This window comes from Typopeltis vanoorti, chromosome 6, assembly GCF_054136105.1.
Source record: "Typopeltis vanoorti isolate ZY-2024b chromosome 6, IOZ_Tvanoo_1.0, whole genome shotgun sequence".
Lineage (NCBI taxonomy): Eukaryota > Metazoa > Arthropoda > Arachnida > Uropygi > Thelyphonidae > Typopeltis > Typopeltis vanoorti.
In genome coordinates this window covers 94,811,493-94,831,741 of record NC_143554.1, presented here as the reverse complement: position 1 = coordinate 94,831,741, position 20,249 = coordinate 94,811,493, and the positions used below count along the sequence as shown (strand labels likewise).

The following is a 20,249-nucleotide window of genomic DNA, read 5'->3' as shown; positions in this document are numbered from 1 at the left end:
TGGAAATATTTGTAGAATATACATACTGCAGAGACCATATGCCTGTGTGAAAGGGGGGGGGGAGTTGGTAAGGGATGGATCGTTGATAAGTCTAATTGCTCTCCTCTGTATTGAGTTGAGCATTTTGAGAGAACTTTTTGGGGTTTTCTCAAAAGGAATTGTATTCCTTTTGAGAAACACAGCATGTGGGAGACTGTTCCACAATGCAGTGGTTGCAGGGATGAAAGAAGAGGAAAAGAAACTTGTTCTGTTTGTTTCTAGGTGAACTGTGAAGGAATGTTGTGCAGCAGCTGTACTTGTTCAGCTGTATGAGTTTAGTACTAAGCAGAGGAATTATTGATGATATTTCCGATGAACATTTCCCATGGAAATATTTGTAGAATATACATACTGCAGAGACCATATGCCTGTGTGAAAGGGGGGGGGGGTTGGTAAGGGATGGATCGTTGATAAGTCTAATTGCTCTCCTCTGTATTGAGTTGAGCATTTTGAGAGAACTTTTTGGGGCCCCCCCACCGTTAAATTGTGAATGAATACAATTCACTAAGTAATGTTTCATTCATAATTTGACAAGTTAAAACCCTTGAAAAGGATATGCTTCTATTTTAGTATAAGTTGTATATAGCCTGACAAATATTGGATACCGTAATTAGTGTAAAACTTGTGAATATTCCTGTGTAAAATAACTATTAAATTGTATGTTGGACAATGAATTTGTTATATACATATTTTCTGTTAGAATTGATATAAAAGAATTACTGTGTAAATTGCATATAACCAACTGAGATTATAAGGTCAAAGTACACGGACCAGACACCGGATTAGTAGCCTCAAGTGGTCACGTACACATACGGCACGTGGCGACCTAAGTTTTCGGGGAAGACGCTATGAAAAGGCAAGATCCATGAGTGTAAAGGAATAACATGTCGGGTGAAAATTTAGGGTTACGAGGAGTCCCGAAGGGGTTGATATAAAAGGGCTGAACCCCCCCCCCCTAAGCAGGAGATAATTGTTAAGACCGCAACTGCAAACATGGTTGATTATAGAAGGTATAGATGATTGATAACTTAGTATAGAAATAGATTAGATTAACCACATGCATATCTGAAGGTTCACTTCTTGACTGAGAAGTTTTTCCAATCTAAGGGTTCTGGGTGGCGCAGCAGAACAAACAAATTTTCCCAGAACCCTTAAGAGAAGTTAACTTCAGGAGCTTTGTTACCAAGGGGTTGGCTTAACCTTGAGACAATCCCTTTGTAGATCAGACTCGGGCACGTGATAATCTAAGGGGCTGAAGTATATAATAGCAAAGCAAAGGCAGACACATTATAGGTGCTGCTGAGATAGGAGAAATTATTCAGGAGATAGTTAAGTAAAGGAGATAAACCATAATAATTAAATATTACCTATCAACGATGATGACGACAACTTTATAACAAATGGTGCAGCCGATAGGATGTGAATTGTACTATTAAATTGAAATCTTAGACAGTTCACATTGAGTAGGTTTCGGATTCTGACCAAGCATATGAAGAGCAACGGTTAAATTTTGAGTAATTTGAATATTTTCTAGTGTAGTACATTGTAAACTCAGGTATAAGCATGTCCACTCCTACTAGTAGTTCAGGAATGAACAATACAGAATTCTTTAGGTGCATAAACCCACAACAGGTGTTCCCGCAATTTTCAGGGGAAGAGACGGACGATGTCATAGCGGTCTTTTGCTATATTGAAGAGCTAAGAAAGGCTGGAGGATGGACAGACTTTCAGCTGGTGCTACTCCACAGTAAGCTGGTAGGGAAGGCCAAAAACCTTTCTATACTCCTCCCCTGTTCTAAAAGAGACTCTGGAATATTCTAAATTTAAGGAAGTCCTAATCTATCAATTCTCTAAATTGAGAAGTTTGGGACCTAACTTGTGGAAGCTCCAGAGATGCTCTCTAAAGGACAGAGAAAGTGTGTCCGATTTTCAGAACAGATTGTTAACTGTGGCAAGTACCCTGAACATCTCGAATGATGAAAGACCCCCACTTGGACTGGGCTGTCTTCCAGCAATTCAGACTGGCTTTGAGACAAGAGTTAAGAGAGACAACTTAAGTGCTACAATGCTGTGAAAGAAAGGGAGCAGATGCTTGGGGACATCCGTCATGCAACTGCTGCCGGCCTTGTTAACATCGTTGAGGAAGATCGCAGCTCAATTAAACGACAAGAACAGGAGAAAGAAAGTAGGGAGAGGAAGGATAAGTCCATGAATAAAAGGGGAAGTGAGGGGAAATGGTGTTGAGACAATCAATCGATTAACAGAAACCATTCCTGAATTATGTAATGTCAGATCTATAATCAAACAGGAAGTAGAACGTCTCCAGCAACCTGTTATGGAAAGACTAGATGAAGTAATGAAACAACTGGGAGCAATATCCATGAAAGCTCCAGAAATATCCAGCAACAAGAACGAAGGAACTACAAAGCTGATTTGCGAAGAGGTTGAGAAGTTACAAAAGCCTCTGCTTGATCGACTGGATTCTTCAGTCATGCAGAAACTGACAACAGTGACTGTACTGGACATCTCCGAACATCCATCAAATCTAAGAAGGACCGGTGATCAGAATGAAAGAATAGAACCACCCAGATGTTACAATTGTGATAAGATTGGGCACCTTGCCTGCAATTGTTTCAGCAGCAGCAAGAGGCGCTCCAACAAAAAGTTACAATTAGGAGCCTAGGTCCCATGTATACGCGAATAGGACTTGGAACAGAGGTCAAAGGCGTAAAGAGCAATCATATGGAATGATAGTAGAGGGAAGAGTCTGTAGGAAATATTGCAAGGCTTTGATAGATACTGGTTCTCAGACCTTCATTATTTCAGGGGATTATTTTAGAATATTGGAGCCTTATGTAAAAGGGGAAGTTTCGTATCTCAGGAAATCGGTGAGAATATCTGGAATTACAGCCTCCACAATTCACACGACCAAGTCAGTAAACTTAAAGGTGTACTTATCTGAATTCAATCTGTGTGTTTGGCATGAGTTTTTGGTTCTGCCTAGAAGTTCTCTCCCACACATAAAGTTGATTCTAGGGAATGATTTCCTGATAAGATATAACTTCGCATGTAATTATGCAAGGAGGGAGATATGTCTTCTTGGAAGAAGGCGAATCAACAAGGAAGATTGCAAGGAGAACAAGGACTCATTCAGTTTCAAGCTTCAGAGACAGAGTAACAAAGAGCAGGCTGATAGATCTGAGATTAACCCAGTATGTAATCAATTGAGCATGGAGGAGGCCTCTTTGTCAGAAGAGACAGGTCATCCAGCATACCTACTAAATCGTATGTTAGACAATGAATTTGTTATATACATATTTTCTGTTAGAATTGATATAAAAGAATTACTGTGTAAATTGCATATAACCAACTGAGATTATAAGGTCAAAGTATGCGGGCCAGACACTGGATTAGTAAATTGCCTCAAGCGGTCACGTACGCATACGGCACTTGGCGACCTGAGTTTTTGGGGAAGATGTTATGAAAAAGGCAAGACCCACGAGTGCAAAAGGAATAACGTGTCGGGTGAAAATTTGGGGTTTACAAGGAGTCCCGGTAGAGGTTGATATAAAAGGGCCTGGAACCCCTCCCCATCCCCCAAGGAACTTTTTAGCTTTTTCTCTGGTGTCTGTTCTCTCTCGGTGGCAGAAGTTGGAGGTGTCAGGTCGTGATTAGAGGGACTGCCGATTCCAAGCTCTTCAATGAATGAATAGAGGATTTTTGAAGCAACGAGCAACTCCTGGAAAAGATAGTGGCCAGGTAGTGTGCCTTATGGATGCAGAATCGCCTCGCGCTAAGAATGTTCTAAGCATAGATGATCGGTATGCAGACTCCATGAGGACCAACCCAAGCTGACAGGAATTTTAGCCTTAACATAGGGGGAAAAAAATGTTTGGAAGGAAAGGAACCCAAGAATCGAAAGGACAAGCATGAGGAATCCCCGAGTTCGGTATAGTAAACCTTTAATCAAGTAATGTGTGAGAGGAAGGTAACTGTAACTTAAGAATCATAGACCTTCATAATGTTTTGAGACTATCTAAAATTATGACAGATCTGTGATATTTTAATCGTAGTCGGTGAGCAATATGTGCTATATTTTATAATTGTATTTGTGTTGATTGCTAGCTATGTTTAAGAGCTGTAGAGAAGTCTTATCCAGACAGCTTGATTAGCACCTAAAAGTTTATTGGTTTTATAATCTAAGAATGCAAGCTTTGAATCTTTGAACATTATGTTCATGAGTGGTGCATCGGATTCTTAGACACAGTCAACCAAATTAATAAGAGCAAAATGTTTATTTAACATAATGATCATCATACAGAATAAAGAACTTTCAATTATCACTGTACTTCTTGATTACAAAAACATGTTTTTGTAGTATTAATTACTGTGTAATGTATATTGATTAATTTTACTTTGTAATCAAGTAGTACAGTGATAATTGAAAGTTCTTTATTCTGTACGATGATCATTATGTTAAATAAACCTTTTGCTCTTATTAATTTGATTAACTGTGTCTAAGAATCCGATGCACCACTCATAAATTATTTGGATCTAAGCAGGAGATAATTGTTAAGACCTCGACTGCAAACATGGTTGATTATAGAAGGTATAGATAATTGATAACTTAGTATAGAAATAGATTAGATTAACTACTTGCATATCTGAAGGTTCACTTCTTGAGTGAGAAGTTTTTCCATTCTAAGGGTTCTGGGTAGTGCAGCGGAACAAACAAATTTTCCCAGAATCCTTAAGAGTAGTTAACTTCAGTAGCTTTGTTACCAAGGTGTTGGCTTAACCTTGAAACAATCCCTTTGTAGATCAGACTCGTGCATGTGATAATCTAAGGGGCTGACTATTAATGATGATGACAACGTTATAACACCACCCCATATGTGAGAGCAGTATTCAATGGTTGGGCAGATTTGTGACTTGTATAATGTTAATAGCTGTTTGAGGGTGAAGTAACGTCTTGAGCGAAAGAGAAATCCTGATTTTTTTGAGGCTGAGGATGCAATGTTTGAGATATGTTTATGCCAGGAGAGGTTCGATGTGAGGGTGATTCCAAGGAGTGAGATCTCAAACTGTCTATAGATTTGGGTATCATTAAAAAGGATATTGGGAAAAAATGGTTCTTTTTTATGGGAAATGGTACAGAACTGGGTTTTATTGGCATTGAAATTTATGAGGTTATCTGAACCCCATTGGAGGATGACGAAATCAGAGTTGAGGATCGCAGTGGTTGATGTTCTGTAGGGTAAGGCTTATCAAATGCAAGCGAAGAGTGTAGTGTGCCGTCATCTGCAAAACTGTGTATTGGGTTGGAGGTCAATTGCAGTAGGTCATTGATATATAGCAGGAAGAGGGTTGGTGAGAGGACAGAACCTTGTGGGACCCCAGCATTAATTGAGTGGTGAGAGGATAGGAAGCCGTCCACCATCACACAGAGTGTGCGTCCAGACAGAAAACTGGTCATCCACCCACAGAAGCCCTGGGTCAGACTGAATGATGGTAGTTTGCCTAGTAGGCTGTTGTGCCAGACCCGGTCAAAGGCTTTGGAGATATCTAGTGCACTTGAGATTTGCCAAACCTCTTCATAGCCTTCCTCCAGAAATGGGTGACGTAAATGCTAAAAGAAATTCACTATAGCAAACTGCTTCTGTGGTCCCTATGGATTTGCCGTACTGAGAGTTGATTATATTAATCACTTCTCTTCTCAAACATTGTAGTTCAAAACACTGAACCAAAATTAATCTGACTAACCGAGAGCGATGAAAATCAATCCCAACAAAAAAGACTCATTACAACCAATCACAACAGACCATGCCAGAATCTCCACAATAAAAACTCGCTCTCATATCTACTTTACTAACATTCATGACATTAACACCAATGTAAATGACATTCACTATCACTTACAATCATCCAGACCAGACCATCTTACTCTTGACAGAAACTCAGATTGCAGTTACATCCTCTACTGTCTATCTTCAATGCCCAAATTACACCCTTCACGATTCCTTTCACCACCTGCAGGTGGGTCACAACAAGAACCACAGCTTCATAATTAGCCTATGCCAAAGCACACAACAAATGCAAAACAGTCATCAGCAGATTTAAATCTGATTTCATAAAGGCCAAAAGAAGCAAATTGACATCCTATCAAAATGGATGCTGTGCTTTCTGGTCCCTTGGTAAGGCCATCAGATGCAACTTCTGTTCATCTCTGCCTCTCTCTCTCTCTCATCCAGATGGCATCACTGTTACTTTACCTAAAGATAAAGAAGACCTAGCATTGCTCGTTTCCTCAAACTCCTGCATAGATGATCATTACAAATCACCTCCTACCATACTAGAATCTGAGCACTATATGCATCCTGCAGTTTTTCAGTAAAAAGACATTAGAAAATTACTATATAACTTGGACGCTAAAACGTTTTCTTGTCCTGTTATGGCATCTCTCCCACTGTTCTCAAACATTGTGCTCCAGAGCTAACATCTCTTTTGTATCATATCTGCAATCTTTGGTTTGGTAATTTAAAAGTTTGTTATAGTGAAAGTCAGCTGTATAGCAATCACTGCAGTCTCTTGTTCTTAAAAGAATTTGGCACAGGTAACTCTATCAACCGGCTGTTTTGCTAACTTTTCTTCCCCAAAACATTTCTCTTTAATCTGGATAAAACCATTCTGTTTACATGATCATATCATTAAGAGTAGCTTTTAAATAAATTTAGATTTAAAATTGATAGTTTTAAAGTGCAATTAATTCTGCTTGATACCATCTGTTCACTTTCCTAATTGTTTTCAGAACTATCATAGCTGTTATTTTTAGCCTTCAGCCATAATATTTCATATTATGTCAGTCATATTATTCACGCATTATTCATCAGTCATATTATTTCTAACCCAGCTTTCTGATCAATAAATTAAAGCTGGTGTCAACACTTTTGCAAACTGCTAGTTTGGTGCTTTTGCTATTTTTTTTTTTTTTTAAATACTGCTCCACCCCACAAAAGATTATTTACAAACCTGTAGTACATTATGTAGTGTGAGTGGGCCAAGGATTTTTTTTCCTTTTATCAACTTTATGTATTTTTTTGTATTTTTAATTTATTTTTGCATAGTCCAGAAGCCATGCTCTAGAATAGGGGGTTCTCAACCTAGTTGTGGTTAAGGCCGTATTCAAGATTGGGAAGAGAGTGGCAGGCGTCAATATTTTTTTTTCTATGAAAATTTATACTTTCTTATCATATCAAATGATAACAATTAATAAATTAACTATGAAAGTAGGATAAATTCACTTGTATAATAAATTCACATTTATCATACAACTAAATTAAACCATTGCACAATAAGCAAAAACATTTCTCTTTACTCTGGATAAAACAATAGTCTTCTTCCCAATTGTTGTTGTTGAATTTTTGGTTCATTGTTTTTATTTGGATTACTCATTTTGGGGCAAAATTTTTAAACACAAGAAAACAATATATGATCAAAGTGTGCTGACAACACCAGTGAAGTGGTGACACATCCTTCAAGCACACGGTTGCCAGTAGACTAAATATATGAAGCATACACACATTGGCACTGGTAACACTCACACTCAAAGACAGAGGAAATACAAAATGTTCATAATATAACATAAATGTAACATTTTTTACGATTTCAATAAATATCATTACTAAGAGAAGACTTATGTTTTCCAGTTTTAATTTTATTTTTTCCTTATTTAATAATTGACAATGGATGCATGCAAATAGCTCCACAGGCACATTTGCACTCTAGGCATAGGGATTGAGAGTTGCTACTCTAGAAACTAAACATGAAACTTTTTCAGCCACTTCAGGCCTCCAATAAATTTATACAGCTGACTCTCCACCATACCATCTTTACTTATTCTTTTATTAGTTTTCATATTTAACACAAAATAGAATTTAATGTAAAGGATTTCAGAGAGGACAGAAGGAACAGAAATGGGGAAAGGGGCTGGGGTTGTTAATGATAGTAAGAATTGAACCCAAAAAAGAGTTGAAGTACATTAGGAGCATGGAAATGCAGAAGGCTATTTATTGGAGACTATCTGTGAGATGGAGGCCAATAGGATGAAATATATTATTGGTTGTCGCTATAATCCAGGAGGTTATCGGAGAATGTAGATGACATGCATTAGCAAATTTGCATGATGAGTTCAGGTTGAGTAATTATTATAGGGAAGTAATTACTATAGGGACATAGATTTGGAGGAGGAATGGTCACAGGGAAGGAAGGAAGGAAATGGAATTTCTACAACTGCTGAGAGATAATTAATTGAGACAACTTATAATGGAGGGAATACAAGATTCGAGAGTGGTGGATCTGGTCATAGCATCAGAGAACTTAACCATAACCAATCTAGCTATGCTACTTCTGATTGGGGAAAGTAATCATGTAGTTTTGACCTGGAAGATTGCCAGACATGCAGAATTTTCTCTTAAAAAGGGATATATATATATATATATATATATGGAAATACAAAACAGATGAGTATGAAAAGGTGAGGAGTCAGCTATCAGCAGTGTAGCATAAGAATTTGTAGGGAAGAGATGGCACTGGTGGTGGTGAATTGGGAGGTGGTCCAGGGATGTTTGAAGAAAGCATTTTCAGGCTGTGTACCTAGAGTCAGAAATATAAATCGGATATGAGTTAGATAAATAACAACATTAAACAGTTGTGACAGACAAAGAAAAAGTTGGGGGGAGGGGGGGGGGATATAAAGAAAAAAGTGGTCAGCATGCCCACGAGCACAAGATATAGAAAAGCAGGGTGACCCATTGTAAGAAAGGCCAAAGCTAATTATAAGAGAAAACTAGCTTATGAGGCCAAAAAAATCCTAAAGAGTTCTTTTACTGGCATGTAAATAGAGCAATGACTATGCAAGAATGACTTTGAAAAGTGCTGATGGTAGAGAGATAACAGAAGCAGACCAAATAATTGAGTTACCAAGTGATTATTTTGCATATGTGCCATCTAGGTAGTGATATTGCAATGCTGGATGTAACATTGACTGATGGAAAAATGGAGGTGCTTAGAATATTGCAGAATCTCAGTGCAAAAAAAGCCTCTAGATTAGATTGCACAACAGCCCATGTATTGCAAGCATGTGCAAGGGGATTATCAATTCTCTTACCAAGCTGTTTAATTTACACCTCAGTACTGGGGAGGTGCCAATGGAGTGGAAAAAGGGTAAAATAGTCTCACTGCATAAAATAGGCTCCAAGGCAGAAGTAGCAAATTATAGGTCAATCAGCATATCAGGAGTGGTGGTTAAGGTATTGGAGAAATTGGTGAAAGATAGAATTTGGGACTGGGTGGATAGGAATATGATACTTTATGAATAAGAGGCAACATGCTTTTGTGAAGGGTAGGTTCTTGCTTTAGTAATGTGCTTAGTTATATTGCTGGACTTTGCAAAGGCATTTGACAGGATTCCACACAGAACTCTGTTAATTAAATGGGAGCAAATGAGGATTGATATGAATCAGATGATTTGGATTAGAGGGTGGCTGATGGACAGATATCAGAGAGTAGTTTATGGTGGAGTTGAGTCCAGGAGAAGGCAGGTGACTGTGGTGTACGACTGGGTCCAGTACTTAGTCCTCTGTTGTTTAATATGTACATTACTGATACAGGAAAATATTTGATGGGAAATATACAGTTGTTTACTGATGATGTAGAGATTTGCAGGATGACTTAAATAGACTGATAGTGTGGGCAAAGGTAAATGGCTGCCAGTTTAACGTGGCCAAGTTTCAGGTTACTTTCAAAAGAAGACAATACAAAATATGTAGTATACTGTTGAAACTGAACTGCAGAAAACTGATGAAGCCAGCGACTTGGGATAATTGTGGATAGCAAGTTGAAGTTTGAGTGCATATTTCAAAGGTAGCCAAAACAGCATATCAGATTACTTAGTTGTTGAAGAATACACTGACTAGCAGGGATAGGGAGGCTATATCTTTTCTCCTTTATAATGCTTTAACAAGGCTCAACTGGACTACTGGGTGCAGATCTGGTCACCTGGATTCTGTGGAGATGATACAGAGGTAAGTGACAAAGATTGTGACAGGTCTGTGGAATGCTGAGAATAGATTAAAGGTATGTGGGCTTCAAAAACTAGCTGAAGGTGAAAGGAGGTGACATGAGAGAAACTTAAGTTATTAAGGTTTTATAGGATTGATGCTGAAGACTTTTTTTTTTTTAGTGCATGGCAAGAACAGAGCGAGAGAATTAGATTTTGCCCATGGAAATTGTGTAAGAGTGTCGTTAATCAAGAGTATTAGGACTAGATTTTTTGTAAAGTAGTGAATGGGTAGAATGGATTGTTAGAGGTGGCTGTGAGCGCTTTGTCAGTGAATGAATTTAAATGGAATGGTATGAATGGTTATAATGGATCTCTTGCGATGAGTCTTCTGACTCAATGGAGGTACATGTATTATAATAATAATATGCCATCATCACAAAAATTATGCCTAAAGAGCAAATATTTTACTCTTTTTTTTTCTTCTTTCTCCTTATTTTAATAATTTTCACCATCTTATTGCTGATTTTCTTATCAGAATTTGTAAAGCAATCATTCAGCTTGGTGGATTATTCCTGAAGATTATAACATCATAAAAGTAATACGTGATCGGTATAAAGTAAAGAACAGAGTTTAATATTATCGGTTTTGATATTCAGTTTAGTGTTGCATAATCTGATGTCTATCCTGCGTCATCTCTGCATTCTGTTATACTCAGCTGGCATGTACTCACAACATGGAATCAAGCTCATGATCAACCCATTCTAGAGAAAATTGCCTGAATATCATGAAAGTATTACGTGATCTGTATAAAGCAAAGAACTGAGTTTAATCTTTTTAATTTTAATATTCAGTTTGATGTCACATATCATCATAATTTGATCTGTTCATCTCTTCATTCTGTTATGCTCAGCTGGCATCTACTCACAATCTGAAATCAAGCTCATGATTAACACATTCTGGAGAAGATCACCTGAGAACTACCATTAGATGGAGAAATACCAATTAATTAGTGACCCCCTTTATGGATTCCTTCACTCAACAACCATAATGGATTTTTCTTGCTTACATTACCTACCTGTGACTCAAGTCATCAAGAGGTTTGGAGACTGGATATTTCCCAGGCATTTACTAGGAACTGGAATAGAGAGCTGCACAGCAAATTTCATCTTGTGTCTTGTGATCTGCTTTCCGTCTTTTGTGAGTGAGTAACCAGTTTTCTTTCTAATCATTTACATGACCACAGAGAAAACTGCTTTTAATAGTTTGGGCTCTGTTATGCTTAGCTGTCATCTACTTACAACCTGAAATCAAGTTCATGATTAACAACATTCTAGAGAAAATCACCTGAGCATCACCATTACCTGGAGAAATACTAACTAATCAGTGACCCCCCTTTATGGATTCTTTCATTCAAGAACCATAACAGATTCTTCTTGCCTATATTACCCACCTCTGACTCAAGTCATCAAGAGGTTTGGAGACATCTGTATTTTTACATTGGATATTTCTCAGGCATTTACTAGGATCTTGAATAGAGAGCTGTGCAGCAAATTTCCATCTTGTGATCTGCTTTCAATCCTTTGTAATTGAACAGCCAGTTTTCTCTCTGATCATTTACATAATCAGAGAGAAAACTGCTTGTAATTGTTTTTTAAGTATCAACTCTGCCCCCCCCCACACACACACACAGGGTCTCAAGACATAACATGACAATGCCGTATGTGGACAAGCGATTAGAGATAATAATAAATTTAGTTTAATCTTTTATCCAAGTGTGAGCTAACGAAGTTTGCGCATGAAAATATCTTCAGGACTGGGGTAAGGTAGCACAACACTGAGCAACTAATAGCAAAGGTGGACCAAGCTAACATCACTCCTATCTCAGTATCTCCCATAATGTAATGCAAATCACATCTCCTTAATGATGTGATTTGCATTAAAGGATTAAACTAAATTTATTACAGTCTAACCAAGTGAAAAATAAACTTTCAAGCGATTAGAGAGTAGAAAGGAATCTGTTAATGCATTTCTTGAAGAATTGGGAGTTGTTTTCATTCATTTGGAAAAATGATACGAAGAAGAGTTTATCAAATGGCTGAGGTATGTAGAATGAAACAAGAGGATGAAGTTGATTCATTGAGTTTGGAGGTGAACTATATATGTATGTTGACCAGCCAGAAAGTGGAATGAATAATGGTGGCCAGTTCAGTGAAGCAGCATTCACTCAACTGGTTTTGAATTATGTCTTTGCTATAGAAAAAATATCTGTAGAGGGAATTGGTAAGAGAGGGATCATCTGTGAAGCAAAGAGCCCTTTCTAGATACAATCAATCAATTCAAGGGAGATTTTTTGCTATACTACTCCAAATGTGAGAACAGTGTTCTAAAGTTGAGCAGACTTGGGATATGTAAAATTATTAGGATTTTAGCAGAAGAGAATTATTGTTTGGTTGGGGCAGGGGTGACTTTTTTTTTTGAGGCACTGAATAGGCTATAGGCATAATGTGTTTATGCCAGGATAGGCTAGATGTCAAAATCATGCCAACAAGAAAAGTGATCTTGGTTAACAAGTGGAAGGAGAATGTTGCATGATCTTCTGGGAAATAAGACAGGATTATGTTTTGGTTCCTTTGAAATTCACTAGATTATTTACATGACACTTCGAAATGGCAAGATGCGTATTTAAGACATCTGAGCACTACAAGATTTTCTAGATGAAGAAGAGTTATGGAATACACTGTCATCAGCACAGCTATTAATAGGATTGAATATTAGTGAGAGAAGAGATGTATAGAAGGCAGAATATAAATGACAGCATAGATCCTTGGGGTACTATGACTTTGAAAAACACAAACAAGATGGAACTATTTCTTACCAAGTTGCTATCTTATTAGATAGCAACTTGGTATGAAAGCTGTGATGCCAGACTTTATATAACTTTCTCCAAATCTTTCCACAGCCTGTGTCCAAGGGTAAGTAATATTAGCAAAGTGCTCTGCTGTAGAATGAGAATGATAGCATCCTTATTTGTGATTAATAATTAATTGATGGGTCTCTAGGTAGTGAAGAAGCCTGTTGTTAATGACTTTCTCCATCTTTGAGAGTATTTTGTTGAGGGCAATGGGTTGATAGTTTTCATGGCTGACTTATCTCCCCTTCTTAGGAACAGGCTGTTGGATAGATGCCAAATGAATATGACATCTTGTATAGGCAATAATATAAGATGGTTGTTAGTTCTATAGCACAAGATCTTGGTATAATTGGAGGGATACCTTCTGGGCCAGGGGGGGGGGGACTTATTAGTATCATGACTGTTGAGTATTTTTCTGATAAAACATCAGACACTGCATACTACGGAATAGTAGAAGATTTGGCGTGGTTACGTAAATGCAAAGTTGGTCACATTGGAGGATAAGACTGATGCCAAGTGGTCTTCCTTATTACCATTGTACTATCAGAAGTTTTTCCAACAGCCTTGACAAGGGACCAGAAAGTTTGGCTGCCATTTAAGCAGGAGACAAGCTACACATTTGGCTTGTACAAAGTCTGCTTTGATGGAAGATGTAGTATATGCTGAGTGAGAAGCTGGAGTTTTCAGTGTTGAGAATATACTATATTTTTAGTTTGGACTTCTTTGTCACGTTTGTCAGAAAAACCAAGGCTTGGTTAAGGATTGGAGTTTCTTGAGTGAAGAATAAAGGTTCTCATTCCCACAGGAATATTTTCAGTTATTAGATTACAGCAAGTACATTGATCACGAGAGCTGAAGCAATAATCATACCAAGGACAAGAGGCATAGAAATCACAAAATTCATCCCAGTTAGTACCATTGGATACAAGAACTGAGAAAAAGTCAATCTGTAGAAAAGAAATAAGGACAAGGTTGCAGTTAAGAGTATGAAGAGGAGAACTAACGTGGCATTTTTGGAGGAACTAGTTAAAAGATTCGAGGTATTGGGAGAATGATGATATTCTGGTAGGTAGGTGATTTTCATTACTGAGAGCAAACTCATCTTCTCTTACAGCTTGGAATGTGAAGTTAGAGAACAGAAGCCATTTGGAATTATGGATGTTAAAATCTCCATGGAAGATTCTCTCTCTCTCTGTTTGAGTAATGAGACTATATATGGTCAATTTTCTGAGATCATTATCATCATCATCATCAAATTCCTGCCATGTACCCTCAAGGGGTGTACAGGATGTGATAGTACTACATGAAAATACATCATTACTAACTTCCTATCTACAATTTTCCTCCAGATCAGTCTGTTACTTGTCAAGACTCCAATATTATCAGATCTTATATTGCTATTGTCTAAGGCACTTTGTACCATATCAATCCACCTATATCTTGGTCTTCCTCTGGGTCGTTTTCCTGCCAACCTAGCAGAGAACACCTGTTTTGTCAATCTTTCCTCGCCCATTCTGTTTAAATGACCATACCACCTGAGATTAGCTCTGTTAACGCATTCCTGGATGCTGACAATATCAAGTTCTTTCCTAATATCCTCATGTTTAATATGATATTGCCATTGATGCCATCTGTTCACACCTCTAATCTTTCTCAGGATTCTCATATCTGTGGTCGCTAGTCTTTGGTCAAGTGTTTTACTTATGACTCAGCTCTCAGATCCATAAGTTAAAACTGGTTTGAACACTGTCTTGTATACATCTAATTTAGTGTTCAGACTAATTTCTCTCTTATTCCATATGAATTTATTCAATTGACTTCCTACTATACCAGCTTTATTGATTCTGTTGTCTATTTCCATATTTAATTTACCATCTTCACTAAAAATCCTGCCTAAGTAGGTGAAATGTTTTACTTGTTCCACAGGTTCTCTGTTCAAAACGCAGTTGACATTTTCAACGATTCTGCCTATTTTCATTATATTTGTCTTTTTATTGCTGACCTTCATACCATATCTATTTACAACAGTTATTCAATTTAGTCAAGGAATCTTGCAGACTCGTAGCGGATTTATTGATAAGTATAACATTGTCCGCATAAAGCAAATAGCCGACATTAACATCTCCAATTTTGATATCATGTTTAATACCACTTTCAATATAATGTAATCCATATAGATAATGAATAACAGAGGGGATAATGTACATCCTTGTACATTATCCCCTCATTTTTTTTAAATGAAATTTTGTTTTGGAATTTTTTGGTATAGTTTTGTTTTTTTTTTGCAATTTTTTTGTTACATTTTTGATATTTTAAAAAAATTTTGGTGATTTTTGTGAGAGATATTTTAAACTTCAATGACACTAATTTTTTATTCACTCTTTCATGATAGTGGAATAATGGGAAACTTATAGAGTAGGGACATGTATGGGAAGGGATGGCTGATACATATTAGAGAATGGTGTATAGTGGAGTGGAATCGAAGTGAATGAGAGTGACTAGTTGAGTGCCCTAGGGCTCTGTACCAGCACCACTACTCTTTAATTTGTATATTATTGATATAGCAGAAGATTGAATGGGGATATTCGGTTGTTCGCCAATGATGCAAAGCCAGGAAGGGCAATAGTCGATAAAGGTGATGTAGATATCTTACAGGATGATTTAAATAAATTGCCACAGTGTGGGTAAAGGACAATGGTTGTCAATTCAGCATTGTAAAATGTAAGGTTAATGTACTTCAGGATTGAAGGATGCACTTCTTGTAAACTAGTATCATCAGTATGATGATACTAGTTTACAGGAAATTGATGAGGCTGGGGATCTGGAGATGATCATGTATAGAGATTTGAAATTCAGAAGACATGTTGCAAGAGTTGGTAGAATAGCCCAAATGATTACTTGGATGCTGAAGAACACATTGACAAGTAGAGATAGGGAAGTTATTATTCCTCTTTATAAGGCTATGATTTGGCCACATGTTGACTACTGTGCACAGATTGATCAGGAGGTGGTGAAGAGGTTTCAGAGGTGAGTGACTAAGCTGGTGACAGGTCTGTAGAATGTTCCCTATGAGGATAGATTGAGTGTGTGTGTGGGTTGCAGAGTTTAGCTGGCAGGTGAAGGAGAGGGGGACATAATAGAAACTTACAAGTTACTAAAGGGATTCTATAAGATTGACACAGAAGACATTTTTCAATACATGGGGATTAGGGAGGAAAAAACAAGGGGTCACACTTGGAAGTTGTCTAAGAGTGTGGTTAGAAGGGGTGTGCAGACTATGTTCTTTACTTGGAGAGTGATGAATGGGTGGGATGGATTGCCAGAGGTAGTTGTGAGCTCCCCACCAGTGAATAGGTTTAAGGAGAGGTGTGATAGGTATTGTGTTAATGGATAATGTGGGTCTCCCATGATGAGTCTTTTGACTCCATTGAGTGCTCAAAAAAATAATAATAATTAGGGATGAAGGAGTTGTGGACAAGCCTATCACTGGCAATGCCCAGACACCAAGCATGGCCTCAATATTGTCCCTGCAATCAGCTATACTCTGATCCCTCCAGGTGCAACAAAGCAGAGTAAGTAGCAGCAGAATTATTCACCAGCTGATCAGGAAGCTGCAGGTCATCTGCCAGATAGTACAGAGGACTGAACCTATCTATAGGTTTGCTGATATTATACTCCATTACACTCCACTTTTCATACTCATTTGACAAATATTTTAGTGCTCAAACATCCCAAGCTCCAAACACTAATTGAAATGCTAATTTCTCCTCAAACACACAGGAGAAAAAATATTATATGGAAGATGGGAAGCTGATGGGGGGGGGGGCATCCATGGAAGTTACTGTGTGGTTAAGAAAGTACCTAGAGCCAGATTAACTTAATCTCTCTTACCTCTTATAATATGCAGCTCATTAGCTAGTCTCTCTCTCTTCTTGTGCTGACATTTATCTCTAGTCGTGCCAAGCATATTACATTTGCAGCTTCCTCAGCCTGTTTTCACCTGTCCATTTACCAGTTCTTTACAGAACCTAAATCTGCAGAATACGGCCCTTTTGGGTGGTGCACAAAAAGCCTCCTTAAAATTTCTTGTTGCTGTCAAAAAGATGTTAGTTTGAATTATGAATGAAATCTCTCTCTCACAGACTCACTCCAGTTACTGTCTTACAGGCAGGTGGTTTCTTCATGTTTTTTCTTTTCTGTTTATACTTTAATGGATACCTTTCCAGAGAACTAACTTCTATCATTTCCCTGCTTTTTTTGCTAAACCTAAGAAACCATACAAGGATAAGTACTGAAGTTTTGTAGATATTGAAAAGGCATATGATAAGGTACAAAAAGCTGTTCAGATTTGTCTAATTTTAAATATTTGATGTAATCTTTGTTTAATTCATACAACAGCTGATGCACAAACTGAGTAGTTTGTCCAAAACAGGATAGATGACAAGAGGAAGACACCTGCTAAACTCCACCTAGGGACAAGGAAGGTAATTTGTCTAGTGATATGCAAACAGAATGACAGTTTTTGAACTGGGTTGATATCTAAAAATAGAGCTTGTACCAGTTAATCTGTTAGTCTGGTTCATCTGATACTTTACTGAAGCATGGTGTTCTGTAGAGTCCAGTCTATCCAATAAACTAAACAACACAAAAAACCACATTATTACTAATGGATACAACCAGGCTAACATCCAGCAAACCTTTGTTTGCTGAATATCAATCCTCAACTAGACTTCAGAAATTGTTACCTTTAGTCTTAGTACCATGTTCACAGACTTGCCATATTCTTTCTTAAAGGGACATCAGAGTAGATAGTACAAATTCTTCACAAAATGAACTATATACTTTCTCCAATAGTTCACCTGCGATACTTCACAAAAATCAGTTCAGATTTGATAATCTTTTTGTGGATACCAGTAGAACGCTATGTCATATAAATTTGAATTGTTCGTTCATATCAAAATTATGGAAGGTAGTTACCATCAGCTGTAGTTTTCCTTCATATATATCTTCTTCTTCTCCTCTTCTGCTCATGGGGGGGGGGGAGTTCTTCAAAGATGAACTTTTGTCATTAATTTCTGTCTGCTGTCTTTTTATGAAGTTCTATTATAGAGTTTAAGTGGGTGTTTTCTTTAATGTTGTCAATCCATTTCTTGGTCTTCCTCTGCTGGGCTGTCCTTCAATTCTACCATTTAATAATATGTTTGGTAGTCTTTCTGGGTTCATTCTTGAAACATGTCCAAACCAGCTTAGTTGGCTCTTTTTTAGTGCTGTAATTATTGTTTCTTTAAAGTTAAGTTCATCATCATCAAATTAATGATATATACCCTCAAGGGGTGTACAGAATATGATAGTACTACATTAAAAATTTACATCATTTACTAACTTCCTATCTATAATTTTCCTCCAAATCAGTCTGTTACCTGTCAAGACTCCAATATTATTGTTAGATTTTATATTTCTGTCTTCTAAGGCACTTTTTACTGTATCAATATCCACCTATATCTTAGTCTTCCTCTGGGTCTTTTTCCTGCCAACCTGGCAGAGAACACTTGTTTTGCTAATCTTTCCTCTCCCAGTGTGTTTAAGTGACCATACCACCTGAGATTAGTTCTGTTAATGCATTCCTGGATGCTGACAATGTCAAGTTCTTTCCTAGTATCCTCGTTTTTAATATGATATGGCCATTGATGCCATCTGTTCATGCCTCTAATCTTTCTCAGGAATCTCATATCTGTGGTCTCTAGTCTTTGGTCAAGTGTTTTACTTCTGACCCAGCTTTCAAATCCATAAGTTAAAATTGCTTTGAACACTGTCTTGTATACAGCTAATTTAGTTTTTTGGCCAATTTCTCTCTTATTCCATATAAATTTATTCAGTTGACTTCCTACCATACCACCTTTGTTGATTCTGTTGTCTATTTCCATATTTAATTTACCATCTTCACTAAAAATCGTGCCTAAGTAACTGAAATGTTTTACTTGTTCTATAAGTTCTCCATTCACAATGCAGTTGCTTCATCCCCCCCCCCTTTACCACCCTTTACGCTAACTTCTGAACCACCAAACAAGAAAACAATACGACAAGAGATCGTTCCAATAGGGCGCTTGTCCCCTTATATTCTTCGTTAGAGTGTCCCCTTTTTCGGAGTCCCTTTTGCACACGACCTATATCTTTTCACCCCTTGGGTTCATCCCTTGCTTTCCCGACGCTGTTATGCTCTTGGATTCACGGAATATGCGTCGATATACGTTCCGCGTAAGCTACTGCCTCCGGCATTACGTTGGACACGTGTAGTTGTATACTTTCTAAGAATTATTATTTAATCTCTATCTGGTGACTCACAGTTATTCTGTACAGCTTAAGTGAGGCTTAAAATTAATATCAACAAAATTCCTCCTTTAAAACATTCTCTAATTTGATCTTAGTATAATCATAACAGATTAAAATACATGGAACATAAGATAAAAATTGCAATTTTATACATAAAGTGAAGAAACTTCACTTTTGATTTCAGCTGATGTACAGGTATTTCTCTTTGTTAGTAAGTTTAGTATGTTAGATTCTGAATGAATGAATTCTTTGCAAGATTCCTTCATTCAGGATCTAACACCTTCCATGTGGCCTTCCACCCTCTGGCTTGGCAAAGAGGGCTTGCTGAGGGAGCCTGTCTTGTGGCATTCTGACCAGGTGCCCGTACCAATGTAACTGTGATCTCTCAACACGGAGAAGTGGCGGTTGAGTATTGAGGGTTCCCGGATTGCAGAGTTTCTGACTCTGTTGAGTCTTGTCAGTCCCCACCCCTCGAAGGAACCTCATTTCAGCCGCTTGGATTCGTGTTCGCATTCTTTCGGTCATTACCCAACTCTCATGACCATAGGTGAGGATGGGGACATAGACTGTATTGAAGACAGCCAACTTTGCCTTCTGGCTTAACTCCCGCTTCAATACTACCGAACGGCCAAGCTCCCACAATATTGAGCTTGCTAAGCCAATTCGAGTATCTAGCTCTACGTCCCATTTTCCATCATTCGTGAATATGGATCCAAGGTATTTAAATCTCCACCTGCCTCATTGGGACTTCATTTACATGTAAAGTTCACTGGGATGGTTGTCTTGAGACCACAAATGTTTCAGTTTTGGCCACACTGATCTTCATTCTGGCATCTGCACAAACAGCTACAAACCTATCCAGAGTTCGCTGGAGGTCATCTGTGGAAGAGCTAAGCAGAACTAGGTCAT

The 20,249-nt window shown here is 37.7% G+C and overlaps 1 protein-coding gene across 5 annotated transcripts in view; it reads left to right on the top strand.

Moving 5' to 3' along the window:
- LOC150105719 (ATPase family gene 2 protein homolog A-like) overlaps positions 1-20,249 on the top strand; it is a 311,383-nt gene that overhangs the window by 166,346 nt on the left and 124,788 nt on the right. The window lies entirely within an intron of this gene.